This window comes from Macrobrachium rosenbergii, chromosome 26 (genome assembly GCF_040412425.1).
Source record: "Macrobrachium rosenbergii isolate ZJJX-2024 chromosome 26, ASM4041242v1, whole genome shotgun sequence".
In the NCBI taxonomy this organism is placed as follows: domain Eukaryota; kingdom Metazoa; phylum Arthropoda; class Malacostraca; order Decapoda; family Palaemonidae; genus Macrobrachium; species Macrobrachium rosenbergii.
In genome coordinates, this window is record NC_089766.1 from 18,444,369 (window position 1) to 18,466,151 (window position 21,783).

The window sequence follows — 21,783 nt, forward strand, 5'->3', positions numbered from 1 at the left end:
GAAGGTGAAGAAGAGCAAGACACTCAGGGGGACCATTGCGAAGGCAGAGGCTACCAAAAAATTAGAGGAGAGAATTAAAATTAGCTTAAACAAAACAGATCTTATGGTGACTGAAAAGAAATCAGAGGAAAGGGTCCAGTCAGGAATGTGGCCATGTGATTGCTGTAGGGGAAAAATGTGGGTGTGAAATCGATACAATAAATGATGTCCCAGGAGATACTCGGAATTACATAATATACAAGGAGGAAAGGACTCACCATAACCAAAATACAAGGTGAGGCACCATACTGTGCTCAAAAGGCAGGTCTTGGGAGAGACAAAACATGTTACCATGGGGTCACTGGATTGTTAAGAAGTATTAAGAATTTAGTACCGACGAGAAGAACCCTTTAAATTATTGATGAAATGGAAAATTATTACTATGTAAACACTTATGATGCATTCATGAGTCTTGTATAACTCAGTGTTGCAGCAACACAAGAGCTCTGACAAAAGTATAATGAGGGCTTTGAAAGGCATCATGATTAAATAATGCTAAGATTCATAGCCACAGTGCAGTGGTAAGATGATAATGCTAATGATGTTCAGAGGCTGTAGAGCAGACCGAGATGGTTTGGGACATATTAGAAGGTAAGATAAGGAACAGCTGGTCAAATAAGCAAGGAGGCACCAGAAAATAAGTAGCAAAAAAACAAGGCAATAGCAGAAACAAGAGATAGGTCAGATAGGGATTCTGCCAGAAAGTGCACCAAACAGAGAGGAGTGGAGACAACCCCACCCAAGTCTGGGGAAAAGCTGACAAAACTGTGATGATGATGACATCTTTCTAATCTGGAAGAGGATTACCAACCTTTGTGGAGTTGATAAACCATAACACTCTGACTCCCTTCTTTCAGTTCATTTAAAAAAAACCCACAGTAATTGCTTTGAGGAGCCTGTCTTAGAAGTACAGGAACACCTTATTCAATAATGATTAAAATAAAGTGAAAATGTTTCTCTCTAAGGCTTAACTTAAGTTTGTTCTAGTTTGCTCTAAGAAACTAGTTTACTGGTTGTGCTTTATTAATTGAACTCTTAGTAAACTACACTATTGCGGAATTTTTTTAAACGTTTGTAAAACTCTCATTTTCCTCTACATATTTCAGAACGGTCAAAACACAGAACAAAATGAAACCTTTCCAAATTAACTTACTTTTGCTCAAGGGAAAGAGCAGACTATAACCACCAAAACATAAGGAAATGAGTTAGTGTGAAAGATGTTTTATGACAAGTGAATAACACTGACACAGAAGAAACAGCACCATTTTGAACACTTACAGACTCTCTTGCAAAACTCACTAGGGGACACTGACTGTCAAAGGACATCCAACCCATTACTTCATGTCCTTCCATTATTCAAAAGTCTTTCTTTCACGTTCAGATTCACACATCCTGCGATTACCTATGATGTAAAACTCAGTTCTTTACCTACAGTCTACTTCATTATCTTCCTTATTCCTACAACCATCTTTCTTTCTTGCTTTCTTTAAATCTTCAGCTGAAAACCCCTTATGGACAGAGTCAACAGACTACAGTAACCCCAAGAGGGCTCCAAAGAGAAATCAGCCTGCACAGAGACAAGTTATAGTGATGAATAAATCACTATGAGGGAATAGAAAATAAAACCAATACACTTGAATTCAGGAGACGTCGGCAGAAAGCAGTAACAAGCCAGTAATTTGTCATTAGGTTCTTTTCGTATTTCAGTTGCTTATTTTTGGATAACTGCTTTTGGTAAACTATGAAAATAATTTCCTGTGCCAAGGCTAATTTCATCATGGACACACTAAAGCCACTTCTTAAGACCTTAGACTTTGCACCACCTTCTTCCCTGATTTGAATTGGCTTCCAACAATTTCTTGCACCAGATCAATGAGCATTTGATGAGCCTTTATGAATCCTTCTTGGCTTTCACTGTAACCAAGGCTTGATAGGAGACAAATGGTTTATATTATAGTTTTGGTCTAAAGTTTCCAAACTTACAACTCTCTTGGCAAGGTGAATTTAAACGTCAGTGGAACTATCTAAGTTACAATGGTTCTGTCACAGAGAGTTCTTACTTAAAATCTGCATAATTGTGATCCAGTGCGGAAGTAATAAGCTTGGTAAAATGTCAAAAATTGTGCCCAAATGAAGAGATGTCCTTTCCAGTGTTTTTGAAAACAAAACTACGAAAATATCCGCTACCTAAGAGTCAGTCAATACCTAAAAAAAAACACGAATTCTGTTGTTTTAAACCTCGATGTTTCAGGCAAATTATACTGCTCTAAGGCGTGTTAGGCAATAAGAGTTTCTCTTTAAAAATAAATTAGTCATATTATTAAAACATTTTACCTGCATAAACCATCACCATCCACTTTTGCGACAACTACAGAGGTTAAAAGGTGAAAGAAAGACTCAGAAAAACAGCAATAATTCAATTGTTCTATTATAGACACGATAGTGTCTACAATAGGGATAAATCATATGCAGCTATTACGACCACTTACTTGGATTAGATTATTTTGCGGGGCACCAACATTCATCCAAGGATGGGAACTTGATATACCAGTTATTGTATAATAATTATCTTCCACAGAAGTGAAGGGATTTTAAGTCTGTCCGTTGAGGATCGTTAACCTGAAAATTGAAAGAACTTCGTAACATTCTTATGAGTACAGTTACGGGCAAATTTATTTGAGGAAAGGAGGGACTCTGGTTAAACCTATCACGATATAAAGGCTTAATTCTCTCGCCTAGGTTCGTGCTTTTGTAAGAAGGTGGTAGTTCCACAAGCAATAAATATGTCACATTCTAATGACTCTACAAGCATTTTGAAATAAATGATAATTTACCTTATAAAACCCTAGTTTTAAACAAGAAAATTTTAATTGTGTAAGTAATTCCTTGCAATTGTGTTAAGTGCCATTTTTTCAGAAAATGCTGGAACAGGTACCAGAAAATGAATGCACCTAGGTATCTTGCCGACTCTACAAGCATTTTGAAATAAAAAGTCAGTGTACTTTCTGAAATACTAGTTTTAAATAAGAATGATTTCAACTGTGCCAGTAATTCTTTGTAATCATGCCATATGATGCCTCAAAATAAGTGGCCACTTTCATCAGAATATGCTGGAACAGGTACCAGGAAATGATTGTAACTAAATGCTGAAACAGGTACCAGAAAATGAATACAACTAAATGCTGAAACAGGTACCAGAAAATGAATACAACTAAATGCTGGGAACAGGTACCAGAAAATTAATACAACTATCTTGCACACAACTTACCATGCTGGAGTAAAACTTCTTCCTGAAGCTTCTTTCTACATCCTTCACGCCAATCTAGAGTTCCTGTTTGTTATCAAATAGCCAAAGGCACTTTGCTACGATGACAATATCTCTTGTGTCATCACCAAATCCCAGGTTCTCAGGAAGGCCTTAACTGGAAGAGAAAGAAAATGTCATACACTTGCTTTCAAACTCGATTCAGGGAAAGACCAATGTTCTACAAACTATTTTTGTCCGAATTTTGGATATCACGAGATGCTAAGAACCATATCTTCTGTGTAATACAGCAAATTCAATTTGAATATTCTAAAAGGACACCATCTTTTGATATTATGTGAAATCATGTTATTTACTTGTGCAATCATATACACACTGAATTAACAGGGAGCTTTGTCTTAAATCCTGTTAAAAGTAATAATATACGCCAGAGGACCCGTTCCATGCAAATTAAGGTATCAGGTTTCTTAAACAGTGCTTTTGCATAAGCAATATATTAGTATATTTTAATATTAAAGCTAATGAACCAATGAAGAAAGATCTCATTTCATGGGTTTTTGACAAAATATAACTGCATAGAAAGTTCTTCCAGTTGAATTTATAATTATGGACTCCCTCCACCTAAGGCAAGATTCTATGGTAGCCTTTCTCATCTTGAAAAATAATTCCCACTGACCTAAATGAGTCTTTTCTGAAAGAATATTCAAGATATCGTTACGTGTTTCAAGCAAGAAAACTGCATTACGAGCCCAGAGTTACATATTTAAGGCGGCCCTTACTGTACCTCTGAGGAAAAACACTGGATATGATAAATTCATTCCCAGTAATAAAAAAAAATTCATCTGCATTCTTGACAAAACCCTGAAATATAACAGTTAGGTTAAACCCTTCAACTTTTAACTTCCTCAAAGGAGGTCACTGGAGGAACCTCTATAAAACATCTTCCTTCCCCTTGTTTCCCCATTTGGCCTCAGTATCTCAACTTTCTGTGTCCTCACATCATCACCAGAGGGTCCTGTTTCCAACCTCTTTCGCAGGAGGATGGATGGCTCCCCCCAACATGTCTCGTCTCGTTAGGTTAGGTTAAGCTAGGTTGGGTTAGGTTAGGTTAGATTAGTACCTCTGGAGTAACTTGGGTGTGAGAAACATAATGTGGGTGTAGGAAACATAAGATTATTTTCAAAAAAATTCTATGGTTAGTTTTTAGGACATGGCGTCCCTCTTTTTTCAGGGGAAGGTCCCGTACTCGGTTGCATCTCCGTCGTGAGGGGTTTCGCAATAGAAAAATAATTTAAGATGTATGATGAATGAATGTTAAACTGAATATTCAATATCCTTTCAGGGAATAATTTAATAAGGTTTCGAATAAAAACAGTAAATAATTAATATTAATATTGAAAAGAAAAATTAAATATTTAACAATATTAAAAAATTCGAAAAAATGCAAAATTATGTACACATAGGTTCGTTTTAGATTTCAATATCTGCCGTGAAGAATTATTGCTGTAAGTACTCGGAAGAGGTTTGCCGTCGATGCCTTAATTGAAAATATATACTGTACGGTATTGGATGCGATTAACCTCTCCTCCATACGAACACAAACAATCTGAGAATAAACGCTATTTGTCAAAAACGAGCAGAGTATTGAAACGGAATAGAGCACTTTAATAAGACGAGTAGATCACTGAATCAATTAAGTTTAAATGAATATGCAAGAAAATTAATAAATGAATTTTAACTTGTAATTTAAGAAAAGTAACCTTGCCTCACCTAATGCTTTTGAAGTGGAGGCACGGCGATGAAGGTGAGTAATCCTTCTGCTGTTGTAAGTAACCCTTTGTAAGTAATCCTTTGGCAGATGTAGGTAAATATTCACTGCAATATAATGGTAAGTGGTAGAGTCATGAGCCGGCAGAAGATATGGCGATGATGTCCAGCTTATGTGTCGGTTAAAAGGTAAGTCACTCCATGGATGATGAGTACCTGACCGGAGGTAGGATGTGTTACCTCCTTTAATGGCTGCTTAAGTACTGACTTCTCCAGGCTCTCCGAAAAGAACAGTGAAGTAAAGAACAGTAGATCACTCCTGGAGAGGAAATATGTAAACAGGCAGTATCAAAATGTTCAGTAGTTTAACTGCATTTTAAAGAGCAGTAAAGGCTTGGCAAGGTATTTAAACTAATATAATTATTATTTTAACATTAAACAATTATTATTACTTTAACTTTAAAGAACCATTATTTAAATAATTAAGTAATGAATATCAAAGCAATAAAATAATCAGCATTTGATTCAGAAACCTGAACGATATTAATTACTTAAAAATAGGTAATTTCCCAGTTTAAATGAAAACAAAAATATTAGTAAATAAATAAATATATACAAAGAATTAGAAATAGTGTTAACTTTATTTTCTAACACTCCCGGCCCGACGATGGAATGTTTTGCCGAAGGTAAAACATTGCCATGTAGACAATGAATTGCATTAAGAATCATCTGCAATGTAAGTCTGCTTAATCCTTGCTTTGGCAATTTTGGCTGCCTGTGCAAAGGCTTAGCTTCTGCTTGCTTTTTGTTTTCCTCTCTAATTGCATTAGGCACCCTACCATCATGAAATTCATGGTCCTCGACAGTCAAGAGAGGAATTAAAGATTCAGAATGATAATGTACCTTTGATCCATTTCCTTTAATAACACAGCTCCTGTTACTTCTTCTAGTTCGTTTTCTTTTACGTCTAGAATTCGTGCCATGTCATAATTCGTTGGTTTTTGCATGTGATCCCTAATGAGTACAATGTCCCCCCTCTTCAGCTTATGATGTTTCTTTGGAACATATCTGGACTTTATCGGTTGCTTGCTGTATCATCTGGGCCATAAACTCACCGTTGTATATATCCTCAACTTATCCCTAACTTTCCGGAGCTTGGAATAAGCATCTTTGATATGCTCGTGATCCCATGGAAGCTCGTCATCTGGAAGAGACTGGAGATCTGGAATAATATTTACAGAAGCTAGCTCATAACCTTTTAATAGCATTTCAGGAGTTATTGGAGCTGGAAATTCTAGGTCAACCTTTCGAAGGCCTTCTTTAAAAGCAATAGGCCTGCGATTTGCAATATGATTAACCTCTAACATCAGAAATTCAAAATCTAATATAGACAAAACATTTTTCTTAACTGATCCATATATCAACTTCTTAACAATTTTGACACAGGATTCCACTAATGATCCTAGCTGACTGTGACCCTTAAAATATTGTTCGAATTGCAAACATGATATACCATTTGTTACCATATAATTATATGTAGCTGAATCTGACAGAAAGGCCTTCACAGTGTTTAATCCACTTACAATCTGCGATCCCAAATCCGAAAACACCTTTTCTGGTATTCCATAATCAAAGACGTGCAACTGTAAGGCCCGTAGGAACATAGCAGCAGTCAAGTCATGACAAATCTTCAAATTTATAGCCCTACTCCACATGCATGTTACAATAAGAATCCAGACTTTCTTTTTGCTTATTGTCCAAGACTGAGAAGGGTCCAATGTAATCTAAATAGACATAACGAAAGGGTATATTAGAAGGCATCAACCGGTCTTCTCTGTATGCACTCTGATTTAACCTAACAGGGCGACCATTAAGACGTTTACAAGTTATGCACGATCTAAGAACCCCTTGTATGGTTGAAAATGCATGAATGATAAAATACTGCTTCCTTATTTCAGAAAGCAGTGTATAAAAGCCAGCATGTTTAGTGCGATGGTGAACATCTAATATTATTGCCTTTGTCAAAGGGCTGGTCTTTGATAGCAAAATTGGATTTAGTTGTTCCCTGTTCATTTGGTTTTTACGAAAGCACTTGCTTTTTATTCTTAAAATTCCTTTCTCATCAACAAAAAAATGTTGAATTTGGCAACAAGGTCTGGAATACTTTTCAGTGTTTTACTTGAATTAGAAAAGTACTCAAAAATTTCCTTAAATTCCTGATACTGATCAAATCTAACAAGGAACGATACTGCAACCTTGTGCAAGGAAACATCGTCAAGACATTGAATATGTTGATATTGCTGGGGGTTCTCCTCTTTCATCTTTCTTTTACAATTATTAAGAAATTGAAGAACATACCTGTAAATTCTGACAAGTTTTGAAAAAGATGAAAATTTATCAACCTCAATTAATGGGTTTTCTAAGAGAGTTGTTTCGCTGCACATTTCAGCCATATTGACATCAACTGGCAGGTCATCAGACTTCAAAAAATGTGGCCCAATATAAAAGTTGGACTTGCTCAGTAGATAGTAACTAACAGGACGGCTGGCCATGTCTGCTGGATTTTCCTGACCTTCACAAAATGAGAAGGTAATTTGAAATTTTCGCATAACCTGGAAATAGTATGCAATTTGTTCTTTACCATAACAGACATTCTTCATTTTATCCAGTTTATTAAAATGTAAATTAATCCAGTTAAGACAAATAGAACTATCTGTGTACAACTCCATACCAACAATGTTAATAGGACATAAAGCATTAGGGCCTAACAATTCCTGTCTTAGGTCATGAAGAACTTCAACTCCAAGTGCAACAGCCAAAAATTCCAAGCAAGGGATAGATTTAATGGCAACAGTTTTTGTTCAGAAGCTTGTTCTTTGAAAGTACAAAACTTACTTTGCCTGAGTCGAGATTCTTCATATAGATAACTGTAGCATACATTTGCTTTGAAGCATCTGTGGAACCAATGAGTTTACATGAATCAGATCTCTTGCCCATACCTCGTGGTACTTTTATTTCAGGAGCAGAATTCACTTGATTAGTGATATTTGTCCATTCTCTTTGCAAGTCCATGGTAAGGTGAGTATCCCAATCCAAATCACTCCTGTATTGTAGTCTCTGAAAAAATAGTCTAGCCCTATTTAAAAGTGGGGCATTAAAATTGAACACATCAAAATTAGAAGCAATGCTTGATAAAATCTGACGCTTTGTTGTAGCTTCTGGGTTCAGATTAAGTTTTATAGTGGCAAGGGTGTCACTATCTCTCATCCATGAAAGACCCAAAAGTTTCACTTTATCATCAGTGGACGTTTCTGACATTACATCCAAGTCCTCTTGCAAAGAAGAGTTTGTAAAAACTGTTGCAAGTAGATTTTGTAAGGAGCAAATATGCTTGACAAATTATTAAAAGCCCATTGGAGATCTTCAGTTGAATTTGCTGTCACAGCTAGGTTATCCATATAAGACAAACTGTATATCAACCTCTTCAACTTTTGCAATTCAAGAGGGTCTGTCTCTGCATCTACAATGAGAATCTTGTAGAGACCTAACATAAGTAATGCTGGGCTTGATTTAAGGCCAAAAGGTAGCCTGTTGTGTTTGTAAGCAACAAGTTTGTAATCTCCTTTGGTAATATTACGAAACCAATACAGTAAAAGTCTCGCTTGATCAATTTCCTTCAATCCAATGGACAAAAATGCCTTCTTTATATCAAAACATAGCAGATAATTATCAAATCTAAGTTGTAGAATTGCTGTAGAAATCTTCGAATTCATACAAGGTCCCGCCAACATAGCCTGGTTATGACTGACAACTAATTTCTTATCAGAGCATTTCTCCTTTAAATTTGACAAATAGACTACGCGGCACTTTGTTGTTTCTCTATTCAAACGAAACACAGGCATATGAGGCAGGAAGCTGTAGAAAGGGTGGCTTTCTTTGAAGGAGTCCAAATCTGTAATTTCCTCAATAACACCCTCCTCTAGCTGTTCTTTGAAGGTTTGATCAATCATCTGCAGCAATTTCGGTTGATGTTGATATTTAGTGCGAATAGACTTTAAAATTGCCACTGCTAAATTCTCATTTTTTTGCAAGAAGATTAGAAACATTACTCTTCCATAGCAAAGGCATGATAAGTCTTCCGTCTTCGTTTCTTAATGTTGAATGCAATACAAAATCAATAATATCCTCATTTTCTTGATCCTGCTCATCACAACATTCAACTTCATCATCAAGAACATATTTACATGATAACAAGGTATCATAATCATCATTTATCGTACCTTCCTCGACTTTATCTTTGGCAATACGCCCGTGTTCACTACAACCCTGAACTCCACAGAGATCAACTGCAAAGGAATTTGAAATGGTACCTCTGCAATCACTTCCAATATCTATAAAATTATCAGAAATAGAGCGAGAGAGTGTTGGAGTTGCAGCTTCTTCGGATAAGGCTGTGTTGGCTGAATCTGGCAAAAAAGGTAAACTATCATACAACCTATCCAGATTACCCACAAACAAGACTCCAATGGGACTGCTTAGGTATGTCGAAGGCATAGTAGGATGAATTACATGTGAATTAGTGGGCAAAGAATAATCATAGTCTGCCCCTAACAAGAAATCAAACTTATGAAAATTAAAATCATTTTCGACAAGAAACTCATCTGCCAATGAATATCCTCTAGCCAAAAACATATTAACAATTGGGGCTAAGCCCGATAATGAAAAGGAGGTCCTTATTCTAGGAATACAGACGGCATTTACCACTCTCAGGGATTTGCCTAATGTAAATTCCAACTGAACAAGTCTACTAGAATAAGTTTTGGACCCATTAAAACCATTAACGGTTACGAGAAAATGGCTTTGCAAGACATTACAATTACAAATATCAGCAATTTCATCTGTTACAAATGAAAGTTGGGATCCACCATCTTTCAAACATCTGATGGCATTTCCATTTGGTAGAGTGACTGTAAACGTAGGTAAAACTACGTTTGACTGACTCTTCGTTACATGGCTCATTCCATTATTGGTAGTGTGTATTCCTTTTGCTGCTTGTGTTTTTTGTTCAGTTTTCTCGAACATACACAGGAAAGAGAAATGCAAATCAGAACAATATTTACATTGTGATTTAAAGTTGAAATTGCATTTCGAAGCATCATGATTGCCAGTACATTTGTGACAACGTTTAAGGCTTTTCAACTTGTTTGTCTTTGCATTAGGGAATTTCTCACAATTAAAAATTGCATGGGTAGCAGGTACATTATTTGTAGTACATAATACACATTGCTTCAGGTTTATCTTTTCCTGAGGGGTTACATTAAGAGATTTAACATTTGAAGCACTAGATTCTTTGTTTGTGGCAGACTGTTTAGATTTAAAAAACCTCTGTTGGGAGTTTGCATATCTCTTTACTACCTAAAAAATGTTGTCATATATTACCTCAACTGTTGGATTAGTGGTTCTTGTACATAAAATATAATCCCAAAAGAGACTGTTGAAGTAATGAACAACATACAAAAGACTGCCCTGAACACTTAGATAGATAAGTCTCTGAAAAACTACTGAGGTATCAGGCCATCATCACCTGCGCAAGATATAAAACGCCTTGATTGAAAACACGCTTAAAAACAGCTCAAGATAGAATGAGTTGTCTTTGAACTAAACTGTCCAACTTGTTGTCATTTCCAAAATAAAACCCAGAGGTGGTAATGAAGCTCTGTCCAAACATTTCTCGTTATAAAATCACACAAACTTGGCCCAGTGGGGGAAATGATCAATCCCACACAAGGGAGGATGAAATGTTATACACAATATCCCTTTCAATGCGTTTACGTCTCTGTTGGGTGACAGAGAGCAGAGGTCCTCAACAAGACTATTACTGCAGCTTGTTAACCTCCAGTGCATTATGGGCCTTTTCTTCAATTCCCAGAGTTTAAGGTCGTCCAATCTTAAACGCTGAATACTTCGTGGCTTACTCCGCGCCCCAGACAATTCCTTCCTGCTAATGGATTGTATGGACATATGCCGATATCAAATTGGTCCTGTGGTAACACGAGAAACTTCAACCCAAATCTCAATATTATTATTATTATTATTATTATTATTATTATTATTATTATTATTATTATTATTATTATTATTATTATTATTATTTAGAAGGTGAATCCTATTCATGTGGAACAAGCCCACCACAGGAGCCAATGACTTGAAATTCCAGCTTCCATCGAATACGGTGTTCATTTGAAAGTAACAACAGACTATTACTGCAGCTTGTTAACCTCCAGTGCATTATGGGCCTTTTCTTCAATTCCCAGAGTTTAAGGTCGTCCAATCTTAAACGCTGAATACTTCGTGGCTTACTCCGCGCCCCAGACAATTCCTTCCTGCTAATGGATTGTATATAACATATACCGATATCAAATTGGTCCTGTGGTAACACGAGAAACTTCAACCCAAATCAAGTTATCAATATTATTATTAATAATAATATTATTATTATTATTATTATTATTATTATTATTATTATTATTATTATTATTATTATTATTATTATTATTATTATTATTATTATTATTTAGAAGGTGAACCCTATTCATGTGGAACAAGCCCACCACAGGAGCCAATGACTTGAAATTCCAGCTTCCATCGAATACGGTGTTCATTTGAAAGTAACAACAGACTATTACTGCAGCTTGTTAACCTCCAGTGCATTATGGGCCTTTTCTTCAATTCCCAGAGTTTAAGGTCGTCCAATCTTAAACGCTGAATACTTCGTGGCTTACTCCGCGCCCCAGACAATACCTTCCTGCTAATGGATTGTATGGACATATACCGATATCAAATTGGTCCTGTGGTAACACGAGAAACTTCAACCCAAATCTCAATATTATTAATAATATTATTATTATTATTATTATTATTATTATTATTATTATTATTATTATTATTATTATTATTATTATTATTTAGAAGGTGAACCCTATTCATGTGGAACAAGCCCACCACAGGAGCCAATGACTTGAAATTCCAGCTTCCATCGAATACGGTGTTCATTTGAAAGTAACAACAGACTATTACTGCAGCTTGTTAACCTCCAGTGCATTATGGGCCTTTTCTTCAATTCCCAGAGTTTAAGGTCATCCAATCTTAAATGCTGAATACTTCGTGGCTTACTCCGCACCCCAGACAATTCCTTCCTGCTAATGGATTGTATGGACATATGCCGATATCAAATTGGTCCTGTGGTAACACGAGAAATTCAACCCAAATCTCAAATATTATTATTATTATTATTATTATTATTATTATTATTATTATTATTATTATTATTATTATTATTATTCAGAAGGTGAACCTTATTCATGTGGAACAAGCCCACCACAGGAGCCAATGACTTGAAATTCCAGCTTCCATCGAATACGGTGTTCATTTGAAAGTAACAACAGAGGGTAAAGGGAAATACAGAAAGAGATCAGTCATTGGAAAAATAGATAAATTAATAAAATATTAAATAAATGAAAACTTAAGTAAAATACCAAGAGTATCATAAAGAGAAAGGATGCTCTGTTCGTCTAATCCTCCTCATTTTCCAATCAGAAACGTAGCAGATTTGGCAGGATGAGGATGAAGACCAGATGGAACGGCCTGGAAATATTGGAAATATTACATAAATAAAAGTAATCAAAAAATGAACACTGAATAAATAAAAATACAGAACGGTGGCAACTCTGGAAGATGCAAGAGAGAGAGAGAGAGAGAGGGGGAGAGAGAGGGGAGAGATGGGGAGCGGAGTATAAATAAAGATATAGACCACATGGTCGCTCTGGAATAAGTGCACTCAGGACAGGAGAGAGAGAGAGAGAGAGAGAGAGAGAGAGAGAGAGAGAGAGAGAGAGAGAGAGAGAGAGAGAGAGAGAGAGAGAGAGAGAGAGTATAAATAAAGATATAGACCAGATGGTCGCTCTGGAAGAAAGAGCACTCAGGACAGGAGAGAGAGAGAGAGAGAGAGAGAGAGAGAGAGAGAGAGAGAGAGAGAGAGAGAGAGAGAGAGAGAGAGAGAGAGAGCAGGTGACAGTTCTAGAGGAAAGTGCACTTAGGATAGGAATTTGAGAGAGAGAGAGAGAGAGAGAGAGAGAGAGAGAGAGAGAGAGAGAGAGAGAGAGAGAGAGAGAGAGAGAGAGAGAGCAGGTGACAGTTCTAGAGGAAAGTGCACTTAGGATAGGAAGGAGTGAGAGAGAGAGAGAGAGAGAGCAGGTGACAGTTCTAGAGGAAAGTGCACTTAGGATAGGAAGGAGAGAGAGAGAGAGAGAGAGAGAGAGAGAGAGAGAGAGAGAGAGAGAGAGAGAGAGAGCAGGTGACAGTTCTAGAGGAAAGTGCACTCAGGAGGAGGGGAGAGAGAGAGAGAGAGAGAGAGAGAGAGAGAGAGAGAGAGAGAGAGAGAGAGAGAGAGAGAAAGCAGGTGACAGTTCTAGAGGAAAGTGCACTCAGGATAGGAAGAGAGAGAGAGAGAGAGAGAGAGAGAGAGAGAGAGAGAGAGAGAGAGAGAGAGAGAGAGAGAGAGAGAGAGAGAACAGGTGACAGTTCTAGAGGAACGTGCACTCAGGACAGGAAGGAAGAGAGAGAGAGAGAGAGAGAGAGAGAGAGAGAGAGAGAGAGAGAGAGAGAGAGAGAGAGAGAGAGAGAGCAGGTGGCAATTCTAGAGGAAAGTGCACTCAGGACAGGAAGGAGAGAGAGAGAGAGAGAGAGAGAGAGAGAGAGAGAGAGAGAGAGAGAGAGAGAGAGAGAGAGCAGTTGGCAACTCTAGAAGAAGATGCATTCAGGTCAGACAGAGAGAGAGAGAGAGAGAGAGAGAGACAGAGAGAGAGAGAGAGAGAGAGAGAGAGAGAGAGAGAGAGAGAGAGAGTATAAATAAAGATATAGACCAGATGGTCGCTCTGGAAGAAAGTGCACTCAGGACAGGAGAGAGAGAGAGAGAGAGAGAGAGAGAGAGAGAGAGAGAGAGAGAGAGAGAGAGAGAGAGAGAGAGCAGGTGGCAATTCTAGAGGAAAGTGCACTCAGGAGAGAGAGAGAGAGAGAGAGAGAGAGAGAGAGAGAGAGAGAGAGAGAGAGAGAGAGAGAGAGAGAGAGAGAGAGAGAGAGAGAGAGAGAGTTAAGTAAGAAGGCTTCCGGCAGGTCTAATTGGTCAAATTTTAACAAGGAGTGCAATCGATACATTAACAGGTGCATTATAACTTACGAAATATATAGGCGTACAATGTTCCTTAAGAGAGAGAGAGAGAGAGAGAGAGAGAGAGAGAGAGAGAGAGAGAGAGAGAGAGAGAGAGAGAAACACTTCCTTCGGTAAACCAATTTTGGAACTAGGTAGGGGGCTAGTTGACAGGTTCAGTTTGTGCATAATGGCGATTCTTATTTGGCAGATATCTCTTCTCTGTCGGGAGCTTCCGTCACTCAAAAGTAACTTATAATTCCATCTGGGTATTTTATTCAGTTCATTCATAAAATACTATACTATACAGTAAGATTCTGTATACTGCCAGTAAGACACGCAGATAACTACTTTTCTCTCCTTACTATTGAAGTCTCCAGCAGCTAGGCTATTCTGAAATGCCCAGGCAAAGTAAAAATGGAAAACTAAACGTACATACCATGTAACTGGGATACAACTAGCTATCTTAATAGACTGTCCTGTTGATATCCACTGCTATGGACAGTAAATAAGTGGAAATAAATACAGAGGGAATAAATAAAGGAAAAATAACCAATAAAAAGATTTGCTAAAACGAGAGACTGGAGTATGGATGGACAATCACGACAGTGAGAATGAAAGGAATTAAGATGTACACGAAAAGTCTAAACAGCGTCATGAAGGAAACATTAATTGTGGGAACAGCCACCCTTGAACCAGAGAGAGAGAGAGAGAGAGAGAGAGAGAGAGAGAGTCACACAATAAGTTCGTTTCGTCTTCTGTCTTACCTAAGCTTTTTAAATCCATCCAACTTCCTTCCCGTGAGAAGGAAGGTAGTGTACTTTGGAGGAGGAGGAGGAGGAGGAGGAGGAGGAGGAGGAGGAGGAGGAGGAGGAGGAGGAGGAGGAGGGGAGGAGGAGGAGGAGGAGGAGGAGCAGGAGCAGGAGCAGGAGCAGGAGCAGGAGGAGGGAAGGGAGAAGGGAAGGTGAGGGGGAGGAGGACGATTACAGGAGGGGAATGGGTGGTATTTTGAATGACAATATACAACGTATTTCGTGCAAAAAAAAAAAAAAAAGAATCCATTTTGATCTTAACACTAGCGCTGACATTGTCCAATTCCGACACGTTCGTTCTTGCAGCAAGCAACGAACAGAACGCTAATTGTGACGCCGATATGATTTACCTTATGGTAGCTAGTTACTAAAATAAATATAAGCAAAAACATTGAAGAAGGAACGTTTATACAATATACTTAATACAAATGTTTGCCATTACCCTCTTCAGAATAAATCTGGCTTTGAAATAATACGGTATTCAACCCGTAACTAAACTATCCTTAAGACTTTAAACTTCATATTTCTCGGCATTACAATAAGCAAGTAAAAAATGCGCCGAAATTTCTTCGGACCAGTCGAGTTTTCTGTACAACTTATAATCAAGGCCACCGAAAATTTATCTATCTTTCGGTGGTCTCAGTATAATGCTATATGAGCCGCGGCATATGAAACTCTCGGCCGGCCGTGGTGGCCCGTGTTGTTGCGTTGCCAGAAGCACGATCATGGCTAACTTTAACCTTAAATAAAATAAAAACTACTGTGGCTAGAGGGCTGCAATGTGGTGTGTTTGGCGACTGGAGGGTGGATAATCAACATACCAATTTGCAGCCCTCTAGCCTCAATTTTTAAGATTTGAGGGTGAACAGAAAAAGTGCAGACAAAAAAGAGTGAGAATAGAATAAACTACGGACGGACAGAGAAAGCCAGCACAATAGTTTTCTTGTCAGAAAACTAAAAAGTTTTATTGCATCAAAGATACAGTAAATAGGCTTGGCCAGATTTTGTCAGGGGTTGAAGGGAGGAAGTTATAATTAAACAGCACGCAAATATTAATGTAATTTTTATTTCAATGAATCACTTGATATTTTTTGGGGCATTGGCTTTTAATTACAGAATATGGACTTTAGCTATTTTATGGATTGTGTAATGTACTGTATCCAGTTCCACTTATTGACTTCTATAGAAGCACAGAAGAAGAATAATATAGAATTTAAACCAGTTCCACTTATTGACTTTTATAGAAGAATAGAAGAGGAGGAATACTGAATTTAGGCCAAAACACAGGCACTGGGACCTATGAGGTCATTCTGCGCTGAAACGGATATTGACAGTAAAAAGGTTTGAAAGGTGTAACAGGACGAAACCCTTGCGGTTGTTTATGAATCAATTTATCAGGAGAGGGTGGAAAGTAAGATGGAAGAGAATATGATCAGAGGTACAGTAAAATGAATGAAAGGGATTGCAGCTAGGGGCCGAAGGGACGCTTCTAAGTACCTTAAGTAATGCCTACACTGCACCGCATGAGGTGCACTGACGACACTACCCCCCTATGTGTTATTGAATTTCATGACATAATTCATGGATCGGAAAAGGAGAATGTGCTTTCTAGTCGCCCCTCTCGAGAAATCCTACAATATACCTACCTGGGACATCGCGTTCATCACTATAGGCACCATCGCTTTGTAAAGAGTTTGGATAATGCCCGTTTCCGGTCTGAACATTCCTACTCGACTTATTACATCTTTCGAATCTTCGTAAATGAAAAAAAATATTCTATATACACAATTCTTGCAAACTAATATTTATCACAAAAAAAACAAAATATATTTAAACAATTGAGGATTTTTTCTGGGTTTCAATTTTGTGCAATGCACTTAGGGACATTTGAAGGGACATTTGATCCCCAAGGGGCTAGTACTAAACACAGCGAAATACATTTGATCCCTCAGGGGCTAGTACTAAACACGGCAAAATACATTTGATCCCCAGGGGCTAAACACGATGAAATACATTTGACCCCCAGGGGCTAGTACTAAACATGGCAAAATACATTTGACCCCCCCCCCGAGGGGCTACTACTTAAACACGGCAAAATACATTTGACCCCCACAGGAGCTAGTACTAAACATGGCGAAATATATTTGTCCCCACCCCAGGGCCTAGTACTAAACACGGCAAAATACATTGACACCCCCAGGGGCTCGTACTAAACATGGCGAAATACATTTGATCCCCAAGGGGCTAGTACTAAACATGGCGAAATATATTTGATCCCCCAGGGCCTAGTACTTAACACGGCAAAATGCATTTGATCCCCAGGGGCTACACACAGTGAAATACATTTGACCCTCAGGGGCTAGTACTAAACATGGTAAAATACATTTGATCCCCCAAAGGGGTTAACCCAGAAAAATACATTTGACCACCAGGGGCTAGTACTAAACACAGCAAAATACATTTGAACCGCCAGGGGCTAGTATTAAACATGGTAAAATACATTTGATCCCACGGGGGCTAGTACTAAACACGGCATAGTACATTTGATCCCCAGGAGCTAAACACGGCAAAATACATTTGATCCCCCAGGGGATAGTACTAAACACGGCATAGTACATTTGATCCACAGGAGCTCAACACAGCAAAATACATTTGACCCCGGGGCTAGTTCTAAACATGGCAAAATACATTTGATCCCCCAGGGGTTAACAAGGCAAAATACACTTCACCCTCCCCCCCCCCAGGGGGCTAGTACTAAACATGTCAAAATACATTTGATCCCCCAGGGGTTAACACGGCAAAATAAATTTCACCCGCCCCCCCGGGGCTACTCCTAAACACAGCAAAATACATTTGATCCCCCGGGGTCTAGTACTAAACATGGCAAAATACATTTGACCCCCAGGAACTACTAATAAACACCTCAAAACTGTGTAGATGAATCACTGTTTCACCGTGGTTAGTACTAGCCCTCATGTGGAATTGGAGTTCGGACCGGAAACGAACTTTCACCAAAGGTTTACTGAGGAAACCTGTTACAACCGAGATCTTCGTTGTAACTTTGTCAAAAACTATGACAAAAACATTAAAAAATTTCAGACAAGGTACATTAACAGCACCCATAATGGAATTACCATATATCGCGCCATCCGTATATAATGAACATTTTAATATATACTTCAACGAAGTCGGGAAAACAATATCGGTTTTCCTCACTCGAGACCCGACTGTCGGGAATACAAGGCTAATTTCCTTCATTCCAGAACATACAGTCGGGAAAACAATATCGGTTCTCTTCACCCAAGACCTGACTGCCAGGAATACAAGGCTAATTTCCTTCATTCCAGAACATACAGTCTGGGGGAATCGTGCCAGCCATAGCCATACCATCAATTGATATCGCATAATAGTCACTTCTTGTTAGGCTAAATGAGGACCTATGAAAGTCCTATATAGATATAAATTAAAACCCAGGGTTTTCATCCTACTGCCTAGTCACACTGATCGGCTTCTTTCAGGAAATGTTATTCCATAATTCAATAATCATTTTCCTATACGCAATATCACTGGAACTCAAGTCGGTAAATTTTTACAACAGTTCCAACTCCATTTTTCTAAAGTAATAATGTATTTTCATGTGTGTTTTAATGAGTTCTGAATGGTTATGATAGTAATACATTGGGTAAATGAGTTGTTTTTGAGTTACTAGCCTATACACCCCTACTACATCCAACAAGGTTAGGGACCCTTTGGGAATGGGGGGTTTTGGGTGGGGTAAATCACCATGGACACAAACAGCATTTGAATTAATGAATAAAATGAGGTAAATCATAGCATACCTAGCAAGCCATAGTCATGCAACATAGGCTAGTGTAATGTAGCCTAACATCCCTTAACCACAAGGGGGTGGTGGAACAGCGCTTCGCGCCTTATCCGCATTTATAGGGATTCTTGGCAGGCACATATTTACTGGCAAGAGGTAATGTTGCGTTGTGCGCGCCAGCCACAGGGGTTACAGAAGGTAAATCATGTTACAATATTATTTTAAAAACAATTATAAATTTACCTTATTTGGATGGACACAAACGTTTTGATGGGTTATATCCAGAACAAGATGGTTGTGGCTCATCTACAGTGTCATCGTCGTTGTCATCAGAAAATGATTCCCTAGGTGGTGATGGTGGCTGAGTGTCACTTAAAGGTGGACATAATTTAGCAGCTTCAAGTAAAAATTGGTGTAAAACTGAACTGTACTGCTGCAGGTAACACTCCATGTTGTCTTTAAAAATCAATGCATCGTGTTTCATTTTCAAACAAATCGTGAATTAAGCGAAAATAATCAAAGTTACAAGATGAACACAGACTGGACATAACCCCACTCTATGACAGACTTCAACCAAATGACAAGCGAAAATGTCTGACACCTGCAAGATTTTCACCAGGTCACGTGACTGCTAGACAACACGTAACTAGCCTCAATGCACTTTTAAAGGGGAAAAAATTCGCATCAGAACCACAATGCAGTTCTAAACAAAAACAAATTAGCATCAGAGCACAAACTGTGTCATGTTAAAGTAAACAAAACACTTAGAAATTTTTCGAGGATGGGGATTATAGAAACATTCATATCTTGAATATGGTGAATTTCCCCAAAAAGTGTTCAGAGACAAAGTTTAATTATTTTTTATGCAAAATGCAGCTATAATACTATAATTGTTATAGAGTGAGTTGGAACTATTGTAAAATAATACCCTCAAGTACAGTTTCCCTACTGGAAACTGGTCGGCCATATAATCTTTCCTCTAGATAGCTTTCAGCTGCGTAACTTTATCAATCTAGATTGAAACTAGCGACATTGCTCAGTGGATGAACCCATACCACAACAAAACGCACCTTTTTTTCACAAAAACTTGGAAATATCCCACAGATATTGCTGAGAAATCCAGAACAGACGAAAACACAGTCACAAGTCAACACCGCGCTGGTTTTCCAGTCCACTGCTGAAGTTCCGGCTGCCTTTAAAAGCCTTTTGACCAATCAGAACTGTTCGTGATACTCCTTGTCAAAATAAGAGGAGGAACCGACACTCTGATTGGCTAAATTACAGAGGCTTATTTCCAACTAGTTACGTCACTGTGCTAACAACATATCATGGAAAACGTGTAAAAATTCAATACACTGGAGCTTTAATATACAAGCTATTAAAAGACATGTTTAATTTCAAACCTGATGCTTGGCTGAATCAGTACCTCAATTAAGATGGGCAGTTTTACCCGAAGAGTGGGCAAGTGCACTTCAAGCACTTAATTACATTTCAGTACTCAAGACCACGACACAGAGGCAATGGATTAGCTCAATGTTGTATTCCTATGCACACAAAACTATTTTACATCCTATCTGTCGAGGTCACATATACGGCGAAATAAGGCAAGATTAAAAAATTCAATTTCAAGTCCCTTTACCTGGGTTACCTGCTCAATCTGAACGGCCATAGGAACCACTACCATTATTTTTGGCAATCAAACCGAGATGGCCAATCGTTATATTCTTGAGGGGGAAGTTAGTTTGACACATACTCCATCAAAAGTCTGATTATATCTAATACAGTCGCAACGAATCATAGGCGAGGCACTGAATAGCCACTTAGATAATGAATGGCAATATATGTCAAACCCTGACGGTTTTTCTTCGGTAAATATCTGAACAAATCTTGAGAATATGATCAGATGACAGGTACTGTGCAAGCCATGCTGTCACTGAAAACCCTGCAGTCTAATGTTTAGCGGCACAATATCTAGGCCATCATCCCCAAGAAGACAGAGGGGTATGTCACTATATAAGACCAGTTAGACGATGTAATGGGCCCTTGTAGAGAAATACAGGCAATCATGAGGTCTTCTACTCTCCACGGAGGAGATCCTCCAAGGATTAGCTAAGACGGGAGATCGCCTATACAGAATAGTTCCTCTCTCTCTCTCTCTCTCTCTCTCTCTCTCTCTCTCTCTCTCTCTCTCTCTCTCTCTCTCTCTGTGTGTGTGTGTTGTTCATGATCATGGGATTTCTTGTCTTTGGGTATTCAATCTGTCGACCAAAAGACAAGACATCCCATGAGCATAAACAACAGAGAGAGAGAGAGAGAGAGAGAGAGAGAGAGAGAGAGAGAGAGAGAGAGAGAGAGAGAGAGAGAGGATAGTCACTCTGTTGACCCAAAGACGAGAAATCCCATGAGCATAAACAACAGAGAGAGAGAGAGAGAGAGAGAGAGAGAGAGAGAGAGAGAGAGAGAGAGAGGATAGTCACTCTGTCGACCCAAAGGCGAGATATCCCATAGAAAAAACAAGAAAAAACAAGAGTATATAAAGAGAGAGAGAGAGAGAGAGAGAGAGAGAGAGAGAGAGAGAGAGAGAATTCCAAGATTCCAAAGAACAGGGTGCTCATTTAAAGACGGTGATGGGAAACACAGAAGGAAGAGATCTGTAAATAAAAAAAGAAGAAAATAAACAAAAAAATTATGACAAATAGATAAAAATATGAGTAAATCTTGAAAATTGTTCTCGTAACTGTAAAATTTCAACCTGAATAAAAATGCACACAGGAAGATATATTAATAGGTTTTCTGTAAACACTGTATTTAAATACATTGCTATTTCTATGTATTGGGTAATTTGCAGTCCCCATACCAGCTGAATTAACGT

At 38.2% G+C, this 21,783-nt stretch overlaps 2 long non-coding RNA genes across 2 annotated transcripts in view; both read right to left on the reverse strand.

Annotated features, from left to right (window-relative positions):
* The window catches only part of LOC136853098 (uncharacterized), a 415,134-nt gene that overhangs the window by 309,736 nt on the left and 83,615 nt on the right, over positions 1-21,783 (reverse strand). The window lies entirely within an intron of this gene.
* On the reverse strand, positions 2,503-20,110 carry LOC136853100 (uncharacterized). The gene is made up of 3 exons (XR_010857342.1): positions 19,982-20,110; positions 3,308-3,461; positions 2,503-2,658 (listed from the first exon to the last, which is right to left on the reverse strand). It is a non-coding gene; the product is annotated as an uncharacterized lncRNA (long non-coding RNA).